General features: G+C 42.9%; 1 pseudogene; it reads left to right on the top strand.

Annotated features, from left to right (window-relative positions):
• The first annotated feature begins 9104 nt into the window (after window positions 1-9104).
• On the top strand, window positions 9105-10200 carry LOC111820419 (thymosin beta-4 pseudogene; annotated as a pseudogene).
• The last annotated feature ends 7002 nt before the right edge of the window (window positions 10201-17202 follow it).

Raw genomic sequence — 17202 nt, 5'->3', positions numbered from 1 at the left:
ACATAGCCAAAGATACACCATTTCAAAAATTTCTACCTGCACATTTCAGTGACATCGACTACGCTCTTCCAATTTAGAACTACATTTTTAAAAAAGTATTCCAAAATTCATGTTTTCGAGGGGTGGGCAACTCTGGTAGGATATAATTAACATTCACATTTCCCCACTAAGTCTAACCCTGGTCTTCTTTGCATATATTGATCCTTGCTGTAATTTCTGGAAAAGAACACAGCGCTCTGGACAACAATGATGACATTCCAAGAGACACAGCTAGAAAGAAGAGGTAAATCAGCTGCCTGAGGTGGACTGTTGCCATTAGAGAAGTGTGGAATATATAAAATTGCTATCACAGAAGATCACATTTGAAAAGAGATTCAGAAAAATTCACACATTGGAGATACCTGTTGTATAGTGTAAAAACTCACCTAAGTTAACTGTGTGAGATATGGTCTCTTGTTATTGAGCATTTCATCTCATTCATTTCCACCACCTTCTATAGGTATTCCATCCCTACCCGCACAGTATCGCCAGAATCAGAAGGGTCTGTGGTGCAGTGGATCGCTTTCATATGGCCTTTCTCACCATGGTCTTGTTACTCCTAACCAAGTGATTGGATGGGACTATACAAATAAGGGAAACCCTGGTGGTGTAGTGGTTAAGAGCTACGGCTGCTAACCAAAAGGTTGGCAGTTCAAATCCACCAGGCGCTCCTTGGAAACCCTATGGGGCAGTTCTACTCTGTCCTATAGGGCTGCTCTAGTCAGAATCTACTTGACGGCAATGGGTTTGCGTTTTTTTAAATACAAATAAGGTAGTTGTTGCCCACAAAGGGGATTGGATAGCTTGCTAATAATGCAAATAAAGTTCATGGCACCTGTTTGGGGAGGGACCATGCAAATAAGGTCTATGGAACCCTAACGAAGGGATTGGTCAGTTTTACCATACCACTAGGCTTAAAATGAGCCATCCCAGAGGCAGGAAGGAGAGAATCCCACCACCAGCAAGGAAGAAGCAAGAGCAGAGTGCATCCTTTGGACCCGAGATACCTGCACTGAGAAGCTCCTGGAACCAGGAGACCAAGAGAAAGAGAGCTGTAACACTGAAGTCTGGCAAGAAGCAGTAGCAGAGAAATGATGGCAGCAAAGGCAGGTAATCGACAGGAGAGACTAGCAGGAGTTGATGAAGTGGGCTTCCTGCCCACGGAGCAAGAAAGCTGAGCAACTCTGGGCAAGAGGTTTGCTGGCGGAGAAGGGTGGCTCCAGGCACTTGGTGGAGCTAGGCTTGCTGACCTACTGGGCACCTTCTGAGTACCTTCAGGCCGAGGCATACTGGTGGAGTAGGATGCCTTGGGGCACTTATCAACAGAGCTAAAAGAGCTTTGTAAGAGTTGCCTGAGCAGGGCAGAGGCCAAAGGGCCACAGATAAACCTGCCTGTGGGCACAGCTGAAGAGACTGTCCTGATGGAAGAACCGTATCCTGAGCCTTCCTGAACCTGAACTGTTTAACCTGTTACTGCCCTAATAAACCCCATAACTGCCAGTATGGTCTGTGAGTTCTGTGTGGCCATTGCAATGAATTATCTAACTCAGCAGAGAAGTAGAGCATGCCATGGGAGGGATGGTTGGTGTCAGAATTGGTAAAGATGGCAGAGAGAGGAGGCATGTCCACCTCACAGGAATCAGCCTTGGGCTATTGATCTTGATCCTTCTCCCCTCTTGTGAAGTTAGAGGAGGTCAGACACTGCCCCCATGCCATTTTTACAACTGGTGTCAGAGGCAGGGATTGTTGCAATGGTTTCAAACTCATGGAAGTATGGGACTTTGTAAGAGAAAGAACAAAGAGCTTGGGAAGTGAAACTTTTGATTCTTAGATGGTTATTTTGGTTGTTGTTACCTGTAATGGCTGAAAGGAAAGTAAGAAATGTTATGCCGCAGCTTAGGGGAGAAAAGCTGCATCTGGAGTGTCTGGGGCAAGGGCCAGGCTAGTTAAATTGGATGATTAATAGGGGGCCAGGGTCTACTGGTTCCACTTAGCCAGAAGCCCAAGGTAATATGCATATGAATGGGAAGATAGTGAAGGGGTGGAGAAGATGAAACTTGAATGTTTTTAAAAAGGGTTATGTGTTTATTTGAATATACCATGGATATTGAATGTTTCTCCTACCTAGTGTTGTAAAGCAGACCTAAATGTATGACAGAAATGAATATTGGGTATTATAGATTACAGAGAGCATGTAACACTACTTTCGGCCAATACTTGGTCGGGTATGCTAAAAGGGGAACTAGGATTTGCCTGAGGGAAACATAGGCTTTTTGTTTCAAGCCAGTAGCCCTGTGTACAGAGTTGGGGTTTAGGTTGAAAACCTGAGCCCCACCCAGAATATGCATTTGAAAAGACATGCAGACCTACCCAGAACTGCTCAAAGAACAGAAGATGTGCATTTGAAGGAAGGACCTACAGAAAAAAAAGTAACTTTTGCTTTTTGAATTTCAAGAGCAAGTGGTTTGCCTTTAGCTGCACTGAAGCAGGAAAAGTCAGTGCCCACCAGAAGGAACCCTCTTCCAGGACTGGAAGTTAAAGGAAGCCAGCAAGTAGACAGCTTGATATGCTCACTTGTGGTGACCACCTGGGTCCACTCATGTGTGGAAGTGGGGGAAATGCAGCAATGCAGAGATGGGCTTAGTGTGGACACATTCCATTGGCAACCCATTGACCTAGCTCATGGGGGCTAGGGATGAGTGAGTAGAAGCCGGCTGCTCTGAAGTGCTGGGAGATGTGTGTGAACTCCTGATCCAACAGCTTGCACCCATCATGACCTAGCTTGGATAGCTAGGGATGAGCTGACCAGAACCCAACTGAATGAAGAGAGATGTTTGCCACCGTGAGCTGGTGTAGATTGCTGCAGTTTGGTGGCTTGCTCTGGACTGGGCTTTGCTTGTGGATGCAGATGTTCAAAGTTGCAACTGGAACAGAAGATTCTTCAAGACCAAGGAACATGCTTGTCTCCTCAGAGTACTGGCTTGATAAAAAAAGAAAACCAAACCAGTTGCTATTGAGTTGATTCCAACTCATAGCAACCCTATAGTGATAGGTACGAACAATTTAAACATTGGTTATTTAAAATGGGGGAAGAAAAATGTATGAAGTGGCTGGCTTACATGCTTTCATGGATGTGCGTACACTCAAAATGAGGGGGAGAAAGGAGGCTCCTCGCTAAACAGATAACCTCTTTTCCTGATGAGTCTGGGGAGGAGAGGGTGGGGGAAGATGCTGATAGGATTATATGATTCGGTTGTGATTGTTGATTGTTAACAGGGTTAACTGTTATTGTAAAAACTGTAATTGTAGAAGCTGTAACTGTGAAAGAATGGACTAAGGGGGAGGCACTGCTGGACTGGAGTACAGTGGCCAAGCCTAAAGTCCCTTAAAGGTTTTCCTATGCTGATACCTTGTGAGCCTAAGAGCAAGGGAATAATCTTCTCTCACTTAAATTTTATCAGACACCAGAAAGGGTGAAGCCGAGATGACTTTTGGAGAACCTGACCAGATCAGATGGACACCTGCAGCAGACCTGAATGGCTGGTACCTTAGTAACCTCACCCTGAGGACTCTGTCCTATTGAAGGACTAATTGTTAACAATTGTCTTGGACTGGTAAAATGCTTGGGAGGGGAACGTTATCCTCCAAGTATGAAAGAACCATGGCTAGAAAAGCCAGGGGGTGGTGTGCAGTACAATGGATCACTCTTATCCGGCCTTTCTCACCATGGTCTTGTAATTCACTTGGTTGGGACTATACAGATAAGGTAGTTGTGGCCCACCAATGGGATTGGACAGCTTGCTAACAATGCAGATAAAGTTCATGGCACCTGTGTGGGGAGGGACCATGCAAATAAGGTCTATGGAACCCTAATGAATGGATTGATGAGGTTTGCCATCCCACTAGTCTTAAAAGGAGCCATCCTAGAGGTGGGAAGGAGAGGATCCCAGCACCAGCAAGGAAGAAGAACCAAGAGCAGAGTGTGTCCTTTGGACCCGAGATCCCTGCACTGAGAAGCTCCTGGAGCCAGGAGACCAAGAGAGGGAGAGCTGTAACACTGAAGACTGGCAAGAAGCCGTAGCAGAGAAATGGTGCCAGCCAAGGCAGGAGATTGGCAGGAGAGACCAACAGGAGATAGCACAACGCTTTCTGGCAGGAGGCTTGCTGGCAGAGTAGGGTGCCTCCAGGCATTTGGTAGAGCTGGGTTTGTTGACCCACTGAGCTGGAGCTGAGCAACTTTGAGTCGAGGCTTAACTGGTGCAGTGAGGTGCCTCGGGGCACTTATCAGCAGAGCTAAAATTGCTTTGTAACACTTGCCAGAGCAGGGCAGAGACCAAGGGGCCAAGAGAGACCTTCCTGTGGACATAGCTGAGAAGAGGCTGTCCTGATGGAAGAACTATATCCTGAGCCTTCCTAAACCTGAACTGTAGCCTGACACTGCCCTAGTAAACCTGTAATCATGAGTATGGTCTGCGAGTTCTGTGTGGCCATTGCAATGAATTAACGCAGTGAATTATTGAACTCAGCAGATAAGTAGAGAGTGCCGTGGGAGGGATAGTTGGTGTCAGAATTGGTAAAGATGGCAGAGAGAGGAGGCATGTCTGACCTCACACAAATCAGCCTTGGGTTGTTGATCTTGATCCTGCTTCCCCCTTGTGAAGTTAGAGGAGGTTAGACACTGCCCCATGGCATTTTTACAGTCAAAACTACATTTTCTACTTTTCACCATATGCAAAACTTGATATCAGATGAATTGTAAATCTAAATGCGAACAGTAAAACAATAAAGTGTTTACAAAATAACAGGAAAATATTTTTATGTCCTCGGGATCAGCAAAAATTTCTTAAACTGGACACACAAAAAATAAACCATAAATGAAAAATTTGGATAAACTAAACCACATTAAAATGAAGAATATCTTCACTAAAAGACACTGTTAAAAGAGTGAGAAGACAAGCCACAGAGTGGGAAATGATATCCCCAACAAAGGACTCATTTACAGAATAAAAAACAACAAGAAAAAGTCAGACAAGCCAAGAGAAAATTGGACAAAAGACTTGATCAGGCATTTCGTGAAAGAGGATATCAAAATGGTCAGTAAACATATAAAACTGTGATTAACTTATTAGACATCAGGAAGGTAAAAATTAAAACCATAATATGATTTCAATAAATCACATTAGGCATTCAATGGAACAGCTAAAATTTTGAAGATGGAAAATACCAAGTTTTGGTGATGATGTGAAGTATTCACTACTTGTAAAACCACTTTGGAAAACTGTTTGTCATTATCTACTCAAGATCAACATACAGATAACCTATAACCCAGAAATTCCCCTCTTATATATACAACTGACACGTGTACAGATGTTCACCAGTGTTCACAGCAGCACTATTTGTGATGATCCCAAACTGGAAACAACCTAAATGTCTATCTACAGTAGAATGGATAAATTGTGTTATATTCATACAGTGGAATACTATACAGTAATGAGAATGAACATACTATTGATACATACATGTATAAATCTTACAAATATAATGTTGAGTGAGGAAAGCCAGTCACAAAAGAGTATGTAAGGTATCATTTCATTTTATATAAGGTTCAAAACCAGGCAAAATCAGTTTATGGTATTAGAAATTAAGACTGTGGTTACCTTGGGGGAGGATAATGCCTAGAAAAGGGCATGAGGGGGTCTTTTTACGTTAGTAATTTCTGTTTCTTAACCTGGGTGCTGGTTACATGGGTGCGTTCACTTTAGGAAAATTTGTCTAGCTGTCTGATTATCATTTGTACATTTTTCTGTATGATTAAAAATTGATTTACAGTAAAAAACAAAACAAAATAAACCCTAACAGCTATAATTCTTACACTCCCCTGCTATTAGGATTCTGTATACAATTTGGATTTTGTCAGTTAGATGTAATGATGTGAGATTTGAAAAGGAGAAGGGAAATGGAGGCTATTTCCCTGCAGTGTTAGTTGTCGACATGGGTGCTACATTAAATGTAATTTCCATGGCCAGACTTTCTGTGGCCTCTCGCCATACAGCCACCTGCTCCATTGGTGAGAAGTGGCTGTGATGTTGACTGTGGATTCTCTAGCTTCCTGACCTCTGGACTGTGTAGTGTGGTGTGACCTAGAAGCCAAGGGCAGCCCTCCAAGTTCAGTTCTTCCAGCCTTCTAATGGTTTTGTAAGCATATAATTCCTTGTATTCAAAACCCAAAGTAATGTCTGTATTGAACACAAACTAAAAGGCAATGCAGTAGGGCTACAGTTTTAAGAAACTTTGGAAAACGAAATTACCATTCCCAATCCTATCACCTAGGATCATGATTATCATGAGAAAGATAAGCTTTAGAGTTAACCTGAATCTATTCTGATGCACCGTAAAGCCATTTACTTCAGCGGATATGCTGGTTTCTTTTCTGTCATTCAAAAGAATTCTTAAGGCATCCTTTGTCCTCTCTTCACAAGCTAAATAATGCCAGTTCTTTTAACTTTTCTTTGCATGTTCTGCAACTTTCCCGAGTTGTGGATGTTTGGATAAAGCGTTCATATAAGGGCTGCCTATGCTGGTAGTATTAGCTGTTCTTTTCTTTTGGTTATATTCCCAGGTTCACAATTACTTATCTAACCAAAGCTCTGCTTTGCTGATTCAAGTTTAGCTTATGGTCAAAGCCCAGTATCACATTATTATTCGCCAAGATTTCCCATGGTTGATGTAGACTTGTAGAAGGTTGAAAAAAATAAAACTTGTCAGCCAGAACTAAGAGTTTTTACCTGGCCTTCCAATACTAAGTAGTATCTAACATGACAGCTTGTAAACAATGAAAATTAGCAACCTAAAGAAAAATTAGTTGATAGGTGGAGTTGTTGTTGTTAGGTGCCTTCAAGAGTCATACAGAGTAGAACTGCCCCATAGGGTTTCTTTCTAAGCTGTAGTCTTTACGGGAGCAGAACGCCAGTTCTTTTCTCCTTCGGAGCGGCTAGTGGTTAGCAGCCAAGCACTTAACCATTGCTTCACCAGGGCATCTTCTGATAGATGGAGAGAGATTATTAAATCATGGAATTGCATAGTTAGAAGGGGCTTTAGAAATAGTTTATATATACAAGGAAACTGAAGCTCAGATACGTATCCTGACTTCGAGTTAGGTGCTTATTATGAATACTCTTGCTACTCAAGGTGTGACCCAGCAGCATCAGCAGCTTCTGGGAGCTTGTTAGAAATGCAGAATCTCAGGCCCCAAGATCTACCAAATAAGAACCTACATTTTAACAAGATCTCCAGGAGATTTGTGTGCACATTAAAATTTGAGAAGCTACAGGCAAAAGCACCACAGACGCTTGTTCTACTATTTAAAGTCTTGCCTAAATTACATTACACAAAAAACCTGATCTCTTTTGGGCAAGGCCTGTGTTATTACAGGTTCTTGTCTAATAGATTATTTGAAAAGCTGGATTAAAGAAAAACTCCTTCTAATGTTCTCTGGAAAAAGAGGGCATCTATTTGAGCTGTGCTATTTTTTAATGTATCCATTCAGATTTTAATTCACTAGAAAAATTAATGGACTATTTGTTAGTAGCATGTCCTGCAAAAATAAGTGCATAAAATTGGAAGTATTTAAATTGATATTTAAACTATGCAGTCATCAGTGATTTAGTTTTCAGTTACACAAAGGTAATTATACTAGAATCCACCTATTCACCCTTCGGTGAGAAAATGCTGGAGTTTTGTTAACTAGCCGATGCTTTCAGGCAATGACAGATCTCCACTCCTTGTTGGCGGGGACTTGAATTCATTTACTTTAAGCAGTTTAGGGTGTATGCTAGGAATATAAATAATAGAAACACCCTTTGTAACCCTTCTCACAAAGGAAGTCACATCACTATTAAGGGTGCATGTGAGATTACAAACCCAACCTTCTCAGATTGGGGAGGGCTCAGCCAGCCTGTGGATTTGGCCCATGCAGGGACGAGTGGGACTGTAGGCAAGCAGAGTGCCTCAGCTGGGCTCTCCTTGTTGCTGTTGTTGTTGCTAGTTGCCATCAGTCAATTCTGACTCATGGTGACCTCATATATGCAGACTGCAGAGTAGGACTGCTTCGTTAGGTATTCAAGGCTGTAATCTTCCAGAGGCAAATCACCAGGCCTGTCTTCCAAAGCACCTGTGGGTGGGTTTGAATTGCCAACCTTTTGGTTAGTAGTAAAGCGCTTAACTGTTTGCACCACCCAGGGACTCCTGGGCTCTCCCCACAACAGTGTTTCTCAAAGTTTGTGTGCAGAGAAGGACTTCTGGGGTGGTGGTAATGTTCTGTTTCTTGATCTGGACACCGGTTACACGGGCATGTTCAGTTTGTGGAAATTCATTGAGCTGTTCATTTACGATAAATATACATTTCTATATGTATGCTGGAGCCCTGGTGGCCCAGTGGTTAAGAGCTACAGCTGCTAACCAAAATGTCGGCAGTTCAAATCCACCAGCTGCTCCCTGGAAACCCTATGGGGCAGTTTTACTCTGTCCTATAGGGTTGCTGTGAGTCGGAATTGACTCGACGGCAATGGGTTGGTTGTTGGTTGCATATGTATGTTACACTTCAATAAAAGTTAAAAAGTTGAAGAGCGTAAGAGCAGATTTCTTTCCTTTCTCCCTTCTTCAGGTGCAGGGTAGGGGTCCTGGAGGCGCACTGGTTAAGTGCTTGGCTGCTAACCAAAAGATCAGCAATTCCAACCTACCGGCTACTCTGTGGGAGAAAGATGTGGCAATCTGCTTCCATAAGGATTACAGCCTTGGGAGCCCTATGGAGCAGTTGTACTCTATCCTATAGGGTCGCTATGAGTCAGAATCAACTTGAATGCAAGGGGTTTCAGATGCAGGTGGTCAGTGTCCCCCACTTTGAGAAACACTATCCAGAGCAATCTAGGGGCTACAACATTGATCAGTGAGCTTCATTAGCACAACATGTTCATTGAAAAAAACCAGTTGCCATCAAGTTGATTCTCACTCATGGCAGCCCCATGTGTGTCAGAGTAGAACTGTGCTCCATAGGATTTTCAATGGCTGATTTTTTGGAAGAAGATTGCCAGGCCTTTCTTCAGAGGCATCCTTAGGTGGACTTAAACCTCCAACCTTTCAGTTAGCAGCCAAGTGTATTAACTGTTTCCACCACCCAGAGACTCTGTGTTCACAGAGGCGGACAAGGAAAACCAAACAAATAATAACGCCTAACTCAAGGCACACCATGTTCCAGGCACTATATAAATACATTCTTCTGGTCTTCACAACATCCTTGTAAGGGCAATATTATCTCCATTTTACACATGGGGTAAATGGCACCCAGAGGAAGCTGAGCCAAGAGTCTATGTCAGACCTGTCAGAACCACTTCATTAAACCCATTGATGAGGAGTTGATTCCAACTCATAGCGACCCTGTAGGACAGAGTAGAACTGCCCCATAGGGTTTCCAGGGAGCGGCTAGTGGATTCGAACTTCCGACGTTTCCGTTAGCAGCCAATCTTTTATCCACTGCCCCGCCAGTTTCCATCAGAAGGGAAGTCTACTTTATTTTCATCAGCACCACTGCTGGGCAGCTAGAAGGAGCAAACAAGTCACAAGGATAGCCCGAGGGAGTGAGGGTGGACAGAGAAGGAACACAGGCCTCTTTGTCAAGATGGTAGTCTACTGGGTGGCAGCCACTGTGTACACGGACTCAGCTTCGTCTCACTCGTTTCCTCCGCAACGGTGCCATGTCGGACAAACCTGATATGGCTGATGGTGAGAAATTCTACAAACTGAAAAGAAGACAAAAACGCAAGAGAAAAACTCACTGCCTCCAGAAGAAACAATCGAACAGGAGAAGCAAGCAGGCGAATCGTAATGAAGTGCCGCTGCCAGTATGCACTGTCCATTCCACAAGCATTGCGTTCTTACTTATTTTCCTTCTTTCAGCTGTTTAACTTTGTAAGATGCAAGAGGTTGGAGCAAGTTTAAATGACTGTGCTGCCCCCGTTCACATCAAGGAATCGAGTGCTGACAAGAAAGGCTGCGCCTGCTGCTCCCATCAGCCTGTCTGGCTGGCAGGGAAGGAAAAGAACTTGTGAAGCCTTGAGGCTCCCGTCTCAACCGCCCCAGTGAGTTTCTGTTTCTTATCTAACCTCCCCTATGTCCCTTGCTTAACCACTTTGTTAGCTTCTTTTGCAGAAAAATACCAGATGTTCCAGGAAACCAAGGCCAGAGTGGTAAACAAAAACCAGCCTGAACCGATCTGGCCAGCAGGCCATGCGACTATGAGCATTGCGTGCTTACTCTCTCTGGCTCGAATTACCTACATATAAAATTTCCCAGAAAATTGATGAATACGTATAACTTCCTAGATTAGAATCCCAATAAAGGCTGTAGCCTAGCCCCTGCTTGGGGAGTCAGATCTGGACAAGTCCCCTGGCTCTTTGCACTGCTGCTTTGCAATAAACTCCTTTCTTGTCCCTCAAAACTTCATGTGTCTTGTCCCTTGGCTTTACAGTGCACCAGGCAGGGACCCACTTGATCCGACAACACTTGCGTATTGGCGAGGGAAGGAGCTGGGCAGGACGACAGTGAATAAAAATGTGGAGTAAAAGCAAAGCGGGTCCAAGGTGTACTGTAGGCGTAAAATGCAGTTTAATCTGAGTACCTTTTTTTTTTTGTTGTTGTTGTTCAAATGATTTTAATTACTGGAATGCACAATTTTTTAAATATTCAAATAAAAAATTTTAAAAAAGAGGGAGGGAGATGGTAGATAGTCTTTAAGGGCAGATGGCAAGTTGGCACCTCTGGTCTTTTTAGAATCTTCTCACAAGTAGATGGCAGTTTCTCAGAGGCACTGTCCTAAGGCCAAATGCAGGGGGCTTCCAAGTACCTGCGGAGAGCCCTGGAATCAAGGTGTTCTGGACCATGTCCCAGCCTATCAGAATCACCTTGGGAAGTCTTGAAACATACAGATTCTCTCCTGCCACCCCTGAGACCCAGATTCAGTAGTTTTGGGGTGAGGCCTGAAAGCTGTTTTAAAAGCACTCCAGGTAATTCCAGTGATGAGCTGGGCTAGGGGACCGCGTACCCTCTCCACAGTGACCCCCTGCAAGAGTAAGGCCTGGACGGGTCTCTGTAGTAGTTCATCACAAGCTAACTAGGGGAGAAGCAAAGGACCCATTACGGGGTGTCCTCTCCCTGGAAAATGTAACCAAATGACAGGCCAAGAAGCAAAGCGGAATAAAAGGAAACTTGGCCATCGTAAGACAGAAACTTGTGATGGTTTAGACCTGTAAATAAAACGCCTGCGCCGGCTGTGGCCCAGACCTGTGGTGTACACTGAACTTTTCTCTCCCTCCAGCCTGTTCACAAGGAAAACATCGAAATATTTTTAAAAGTAATATGAAAATAACATGTGAACAGTGAAGCCATTTAATATCTCAGATCTCAATCTGAAATCCTTGGTCTAGGCTGTTTTTAGTTTAGAAATTCGCGAATTTGGAACAGAGCAAAAACTGACTTTAAAAGTTTCAGGAGACAGTGTTACAAAGATAACAAGACTAAAGGGCACCCCTCCACCTTTCAACCTGAGCTGGTTTATTCTAGATTTAAACAATGACCTTGAACAACCTGGACTTCCGTTTGACCCCAGTGTCAGCTGGTGAAAGTATAAAGGTGATTATGTACAGTCAATAAGTTTCCTATCTCATCTGTCAACTGGAATAAAAAGCCAAAACTGATAAGTTGATAAAGTGCTTTTTTTTTTAACTGGAGTGTTAATAACTTACTCTAATGTAGATTTTAATTACTGGACTTTGCTAACAACTGACATATGAATTAATTACCTTAAATCATTACCAAGTTCAGTCACTGTACAAGTTGAAAGGAGAACTTCATGGCACTCAAACCTAGAGGAAGTATTAATGACACAAATGATAGAAGACAATTACCTCTATTCTTCATCAGTCTAAGTGGGAACAAAATACAGTGAGCAATAAAATAAGCCTAGAACTTGAGCCAATCAGGTTTACAAAAACCATGTCAACCAAAAAATGTTCTCATCCTAAGCCCTTGTCCCATTAGAGAAAACAACCTTTGAGCCTCATTTGTAGATTAGGGTCCCATGTTTTATTTCTTTCCACATGTGGAAGTGGGGTAAAGAGATCTTTCATCCAATTACCATGAATTTTATAAAAAGTTAATGTTACTCTTCTGCGTAAAAGGAAAAAAAATGAGAGCAAAAAGGGAGAAATTAGAACACATACCCAGAGATTAAGGAGACCCTTTATCTAGATTTGTTGGCCGATTGTGAGCTACTCTTGGGAGGGTTCCAGGTTAGACTCTCCCAAGAGGTCATCTTCTATTCCAACATTCGAATTGTAGCATAGGGTTTGTAAAGGTTCAGATGGAATGAACCTTGGGCCCTGTCAACAATCCAGAAGCTATCGCCTCTCCCTTTACTGTAGTTTAATGATTGAATACTTACAGCTTTACCTTATTCTACATGTTATGGATTGAACTGAGTCCCCCAAATGTGTGTGTCAACTTGGCTTGGCCATGATTCCCAGTATTGTGTGGTTGTCCTCCATTTTGTGATCTGATATTATTATCCTATGTATTGTAAATCCTAACCTCTCTGATGTTAATGAGGCAGGATCAGAGGCAGTTATGTTAATGAGTCAGGACACAGTCTAAGGGATTAGGTTATATTTTGAGTCAATCTCTTTTGAGATATAAAAGACAGAAGCCAGCAGAGAGGAGAGGAACCTCCTACCACCAAGAAAGAAGAGCTGGGAGTAGAGCATGTCCTTTGGACCTGGGGTTTCTGTGAAGAGAAACTCCTAGACCCAGGGGAAGATTGATGATGAGGACTGTCATGGTTTGAATTATGTCCCCCCCAAAATTGTGTATCAGTTTGGCTAGGCCATGATTCCTGGTACTGTGTGATTTTCCTGTATGTTGTAAACCTGCCTCTGTGAAGTTAATGAGGGAGGATGCGTAGCAGTTGTGTTAGTAAGGCAGGGCCTGATCTATAAGACTAGATTGTGTCCTGAGGCAATCTCTTGAGATATAAAAGACAGAAGTGAGCAGTGAGATAGGGGGACCTCATACCATCAAAAAGCAGTGCCGGGAGCAGAGCGCGTCTTTTGGATCGGGGTCCCTGCGCTGAGAAGCTCCTAGTCCAGGGGAACACTGAAGAGAAGAAGGCCGACAGAGAGAAAAAGCCTTCCCTTGGAGGTGAGGCCCTGAATTTGGACTTTTAGCCTACTTTGACTATGAGGAAATAAACTTCTCTTCATTAAAACCATCCACTTGTGGTATTTCTGTTGTAGCAGCACTAGATGACTAAGACAAGGATCATCCCCCAGAGCCAATAGAGAGAGAAAATATTTCCCTGCAGCTGGCACCCTGAATTCGGACTTCAAGCCTCCTAGATTGTGAGAGAATAAAATTTCTGTTTGATAAAACAATCCCCTTGTGGTATTTCTGTTACAGCGGCACTAGATAACTAAGACACTACTTCTTTAATTAGGAACAATGGGAGGAAATGAAGATATCGTACATCGATTTTCAGCACAGGCCTCAAACTTAGTATTGGTCAGATGGCATGTATCAGGAGGCACCAGGAACATACGAAAAAGGAATGATAAATAACATCCTCAAGATCAAAAGGGATGAACTGAAGTTATGTTTAAATATTTACTTATCTGATGGGGGTTAAAGCTCAGCTGCATACCTTGAATGTTACAGTAGGATAGAGAATCCAGCTTAAATATTAGTAAAACACGGAAAATTACTCTATCAATGATACCAAACAATATTGAAAATCAGGGATAGAGTTTAGATTACAAAATTTTTAGAAATCCAAACAGGATTTTTAATGGATTTTTTTTTTTTTACCAACTTAGAATACAGTTTGGACCAAACTATTATGTCAAATAAACTTAGAATAATAATTAAAGGGCTATTCTTTTACAACAGGTAAATAATAAGATGTTCTATTTTCTTTTCTTGATAATTTTACCTTCCTAATAACCTGGAAGGCCAAATTTGATTCTGGAATTCTCGGACTCCTTGGAGTTTTATACCAGGACATGGAGGCAGGGAGAGAGCTGGACACCAGCCTCTCATCTAATCAGGCAGGGCCTTGCATACATGCTTGTATGGATACCCCAGCCCACACATCCAAGCTCTGTCCCAGAAAAAAACAGTTACCGTTGAGTCAACTCCAATTCATGGTGACCCCATGTGTGTCAAAGTAGAACTATGCTCCATAGGGTTTTTAATGGCTGATTTTTCAGAAGTAGATCACCAGGCCTTTCTTCCAAGATGCCTCTGGGTGGACTTGAACCTCCAACCTTTCAATTAGCAGCCAAGCGTGCTGACAGCCTGTACTACCCAGGGACTCCAAGCTCTGTTCACACCTCTGCAAATAGGCTCTACTTGGCCACTCCCTGGGCCTAGGAGTGAGCATACTAGTGGTATGATCTGTCCTGGATGGATCTGGGGAAGAAGCCTAGACAGTTCCTGGAAGTAGGCTTGGGGCAATTGAGCAGGGAATTCTAATGTGGTTCAGGGGATCCAGAATGTGCTCTAGAAGGGAGCAATGTGGGTTCTGAGTGGGTACATCCCATTGGCCCCACAGTCTCCTCACCCTGTAATGAGGGGTACAGCCAGAGAGGGTCAGAGCAGGGCTGTCTACAAGCCTTAAAGGTGGTACCACCAGGAGCCCCACATTCTGGAATGTGTTCATTAGTTATAAGACAATGAATCTGGCACATTCCTCAGACCTGCTTCGGCAGGAAAAGGGAGGCCAGATCAAGCTTGTCCAGACAAGGAAGATGTATCATGACACTCCCCTGGAGGGTTCACAGAAGCTTATCAATTCTTGGCAAAGCAGAACAGCCCAACCTGGGTGAGTCCGCCCTGATCTGAATGCCAGTTTAGTTAATGATTTAAAGAGGCATTCACCTTTTAACTTTATGAAGAAAGTGTGTAAAATAGCCTGGTGTTATTTTTGTCAGGGCCGACAGAACCTTTGATCTGCCCTCCTTATTATGACCCCTGGTCCCTCACCCATCACTGTTCTCATAGTACCAAGGATCCAACAGCCTTTCCTTGCCTTCCCCTTCACCTGTTACCACTGCTAGCAATTTCGGCAATATTCCTGATAGGTCCCTCATTCCTTTGGTCTTTCATTCATTCCTGTCTTGCTAATCTCCAGCCCTGAATACAGTCCACCATGTGCTTTCTGATTCGGCTTCCAAGCAAACAATATTGCTAGCAAAAATTAAAAAATCTGATCCAAGCCGATGTCAACTGACTGATCTCAACCTAGTCCTCACTACCACAGGCAATTCTCTGATTTTTCAAAATTGCCTTCCTACCGCATTCTGTACAGCCCATTCTCTAAAGCTTTTCTGCTTCCCTCAAGCCCTAATCACACCTTGCATATGACTTTCTTACTTAAGGGAAGAAATCAAGATTCTCCAACACGAGCCCCCTCTTCCTGCTTCTCTACTGAGAAATATTTAAAGAAGGCATTTCCTCTTCTCTCTCTTTTCAGGGGAAGAAGGGAAATTTCTCCCTTCCAGGATTTGTTTTCCTCTTGGATCCTGGATCTTGTGAACTTTTTCACCCTGCCAACATTGCATCATGCACAGTCCCTTGTCTGTTCCACAGCTTCTGTTTGTTACTATGCTCATTATCTTACTTATTCTTCACTACATCAAGATATCCAATTTTTGACCACTCTCCCCACTCTCTTCATAATCTATCAGCACCATCCTGGCTCACTTCTATTCCTATAAAGCCTAGATATCATTGTCCATTGCTATGAATATTTTTAAATATCATCTTCAGTCCCCTTACCCCTTGGTTCTTCTGCCCCATCTTCCTAGCAAATCCTAAGTCTTGGATCAATCTAACTACCAATTTTCTCTGCTCCTACCCTTCGAAACCCAAGTTATTAAAGAAAATCACATAATTATGTGGACTAGTGCCAATACCAATTTTGGTCTATAAGCTCAGTTGGACCCACAAAGAGTAATAATCCTTATGCTTGTCCTTCTTTGCTTAGTCCTTCCTCGCTCACTCCCTTCTCTTACTTCCCTTGGTAACAATTCTAACTCTATGACACTCTCAATCGCTACCCTATTACTCATCATCTTTCAACCATCATTTCTTTTTTGCATTCACTAACTTGGTCAGTGGCACCTCAGTCTAAGCTGAAAAACTAGGAGGCACCCTATGTCCCTCTTTCCTTTCTCTTCTATCCCAGTCCAATCAGTAACCACATCCTGTTGATCTTCCCTTTTAAGTATCTCCTAAACCCACCTTCTCCTCTTCATTTTGACATTTTCTTAATTCAGGCTTTCATTGTCTCTGCCTGGCCTCATTCAATTGTCTCCTAAATGATATTCCCTGATACTAGCTCGTCTCTCTCCAATCCATCCTCCATAGTGCTCTTGGAGTGATATTTCCTTAGGGAAAGGAATTAAAGGCTGAGCTGGGGGTTAGAGAGAGGGAGGAAGGGAGAGTTAAGAGAAAGGAAAAGCCAATATCTAGAAGCCAAAGAGGGACATAGGGGAGAGAATAGAAATGTCTGTTATGTAAACTCTCTGCTCTGTCTCTTTATAAATCTTCTGTTGAATCTGCATTGCTTATCTCTGCTTTGTGGAGTTGGTTTTCTCTCGGGGAAAGACAATAAAGTACTGATTCTTGCTTTGAGGTGAAAAACAGTGTACATGAAGCCAGCTAATATCTAGCTCAATTCTTTCTCTTTATTTATTTATTCCTTAGTCATTTATTTTTAAAATTTTAATAAATAATTATTGAGCACCTATCATGTGTCAAGCATCTGCTAGGGGCTGGAGGATGAAAAGTGATCAATATAGGTACTGTCTTACCTTAAAAGCATTTACAGTCTAACAGTTGAGCAGACAAATTAAAAGAACGATTGAAATATGATAAGTAGTATGATATGAGAAGGTCATGGGAGTGCATAGCAGGGGCACATGGAAGTCAGGGGTGGGAGGGAGGTCAAGGAGGACTTCCCAGGGAAGGTGGTGTTTAATCTGAGACCAGAGGAATGTGAAGAAATTAGTCAGGTGTAGGGAAAAGTTGTAGAACATCTTCTGGGTATGTGGGAAAGCC

Source organism: Trichechus manatus, unplaced genomic scaffold (assembly GCF_000243295.1).
Source record: "Trichechus manatus latirostris isolate Lorelei unplaced genomic scaffold, TriManLat1.0 scaffold00037, whole genome shotgun sequence".
NCBI classification, from domain to species: Eukaryota; Metazoa; Chordata; class Mammalia; order Sirenia; family Trichechidae; genus Trichechus; species Trichechus manatus.
The sequence above is the reverse complement of the archived record's forward strand: the minus strand, read 5'-3'. Positions and strand labels throughout refer to the sequence as shown.